The 3,002-nt window shown below is 43.9% G+C and overlaps 1 pseudogene; it reads left to right on the top strand.

The window, feature by feature from the left end:
- Positions 1 to 305, top strand: part of LOC102813314 — a 1,839-nt pseudogene extending 1,534 nt beyond the window's left edge.
- Positions 306 to 3,002: the final 2,697 nt, after the last annotated feature.

Consider the following 3,002-nt stretch of genomic DNA (forward strand, 5'->3'; position numbering starts at 1 on the left):
AAGTCACATTTGATGTACCACCAAACAACACAGTCAGGAAAAGCCATATATTTGTAGTGAGTGTGGAAGAGTATTTGTCCAAAAGTCAGGCTTGTTGTGCCACCAAAGGACACACTCTGGGCAAAAGCTGTATGTTTGCAGTGAGTGTGGTTTAGGGTTTACTCAGAAGTGAAAGTTGTTGAAAAGGATTTGCTCAAAAGTCAACCGTGTTGTGCCACCAAAGGACATCCTCAGGGCACAAGATATTTCAGATGATTGACCCTGACTGCTTCATTGGTGATCAAGTGGCTCTATGGCTTCTTTAGATCTGGAGTTGAGCCCACATGAAACAAGGCACCATTGGGGTGTGACTGTCCCCCCCTCAACACATGTGTCTCTTGACAGGTGACCCTAAGTTACTGGAGATCAGGGTCTGCACTGATGGTAGATGCTGGTAGCAATTGTCCATCCCTGTAATCGTAACAGAGCAGTGTGGATGAAAAGAAGAAATCACACCTTTCCCATGCTGTGCGAGTGTGCTTTGTTAGAATCCTGGTGCCTAAACTGCTCACAATACCGTTAAGCCAAATCTTATGGACCGTTCCTCAGTCTGTGCTTACTCCACCATCCCTGCGCAGCTTCTTATCCCAGCACTCAGGCCACCTCTCTAACCTTTCCTGGGACGCTCGGGATTCTGGGATTTTCATCCGAGTCTGTTTTATTTGCTGTCTCGTATCTTTGTTGTAGAGGGTCTGTGGAGTGCGTCTGTTCAGTCTCTGAACATATTTAAATAAACGGAAAATGACCAGTTTTTCCCTTTATCAGTAAGGCAATACACAGGGATGATAACCAGGGTCCGAAATCCTCTTAAGTCCTCGAAGTAATTCGAGGACGGCTTTTGAAAGACACAATCAAAGTGAAATATTTGCACACTGTATAAATAAAGATTATTTATAAAACTTTGTTTCAGTAGTAATTGTATGGTCCTGGTGAGTCTGTCCATGTATGTATTTGTTCCCCAGTTTGTCTTCCTCCCCCAGTGTCCGTACTCAGCTTATCCTCTGAGCAACCACTCAGCCCACTTCTCTTACCTTTCCTCTGATGTTGAGGGTTCTAGAATTTTCCCCCGTGTCTTTTTCTTATGGTCTCTCATGTCTTTGTTGTGGAGTGTCTGTGTAGTCCATCTGTTGACAGGTTATTGTTAAGTGCCTTCCAGTTGGTTCTGACTCCAGGTGAACCTGTATAGGGTTTCCTAGGAACCACAGTCTCGTTTAAACTGACCTTACCTGTCCTACAACTCTACACCTGGATGTCACACTTCACTGGTAGCATGTACTGAAAGAGGCATAGGACTACCCACTAAACTCCAAAGGTGGAAAATAGTCGTTATTATCATTTAAATATTTACCATTTCATTTCTGTTTGTAATTTTTCTCTGGTGTTTTTATAAAGCTGGACAATAGGGAATACTTGACTACAGTTGTTTTATAATGTTGATCCACCTAATTTCTGAAGATTGGTATGACAGTATCTCCTTTTCTTGTGTTCTAAAAGGTTGCACTTAGTTGGCAAGGACCTATCAAAAGCTTCCCTGGAGTTACATGGACTCCAAGGCTCGATAGAGAAGAGTCTCGATCCTGTTCAACTGTGCTGTCTTTTGGCTCATTGCTAAAGATAATTGGGTTTTTTCCTTTCTTTTTTTTAATGCTTTGTTGTTATTTGATAGGTGTCATGGGAGAACATTACCGTCACACTGATTCCATTGTGTATCGTTTATCCTTTCCTTGCCATGGTTACAATCCCCTCCAGGCATCATCCACCAACCACAGGGTATAACCCGCAAGCCTGTCCCCCGGTTGTCAGCATACAGCCCCTCTCCCTCTTGGGTCCAAAGTCCCCAGCCACTCCATCTCTCCAAGTTGTCTTCTCTGCCTCCATCTCTGGCATCAGTACTTCTCTAGGTAGGTTTCTGTTCTCCGCTCTTCTCCTTTGATGGTCCCAGCGACCTCCGCTCCTAGACTGTAAAGTTAGTCCCTTCCCTCCCTTTGCTACAAAACATCTACCTTTACATTTTCAGCCCTTACAATCTGTCCTGATAACAGTTATTCACCATTGTATTGCAAGAGACCTATGCACATCTCCTTTCCTCAGCCCGTCTAGACAGACTGGATACTACTCAGTGGAGAGTCTACTTTCCTCCACGCCCTCTGGATCTAGGCTCCCTCTTGAAAGCTTTTAAGCCAGTCACTTCTTGCCTCTGTAACCCCCTGCATTCTGGATAGCCAATGTCCAAGTTGTCCATCACTGTCCTCTTATGTGGAGGGGGTGGGAATGATCCTTGCTATGAAGATTTGTTCCCTCTTTTGAGCTACTGCTTCCGTAGGTGTAGGTCAAGTTCATCAAATTGTATCAGATTATTCTCCTTCCTCTTCTATCATCTTCTGGTTGCGCTTGGATCAACCAGAAGAAGAAAGTAGTGAGATGCCCACTACTGCCTGAGATATGGGTCTTTTGAGCTGCTACATCCATAAGTATAAGCCATGTTCATCAAATTAATTTACACTTGCTTCCATTGTCAAAATTTTTTATTTTCCTCAATAGAACTCTAATTAACTCTTGTTGTGTAGTGGTTATGTATCAGGCTGCTAACCTCAAGGTCAGAAGTTTGAAGTTACCAGTTCTGCGGGAGATAGATGAGGCTTTCTGCCCTCATAAAGATTTATAGCCTCGGAAACCCTGCACAGGGCCGCTATGGGTCAGAACCAATTCCACGGAACTTCAACACCACTGGTCATCAAGCCATGGAGGCTAGGTCTCATGGGTACTGTGTAAGTTTAGGCGTCTCACCCAAAATCGTATCACCTGGACACACTTCACTCTCAGTTGTAGCCTCCTGTTGCAGACCGTGTAAGCCTGGTCAGAGGTTCAAGACCCTATAGGCCTGAGTGTAACAGATCTAGCCACCTGGCAGTTAATAACAAATTATTTTTAATCTTAATATCCAGTTATGTTTTACTAATTGC

The sequence above is a fragment of the Chrysochloris asiatica genome, unplaced genomic scaffold (genome assembly GCF_000296735.1).
Source record: "Chrysochloris asiatica unplaced genomic scaffold, ChrAsi1.0 scaffold00116, whole genome shotgun sequence".
Classification (NCBI taxonomy): Eukaryota; Metazoa; Chordata; class Mammalia; order Afrosoricida; family Chrysochloridae; genus Chrysochloris; species Chrysochloris asiatica.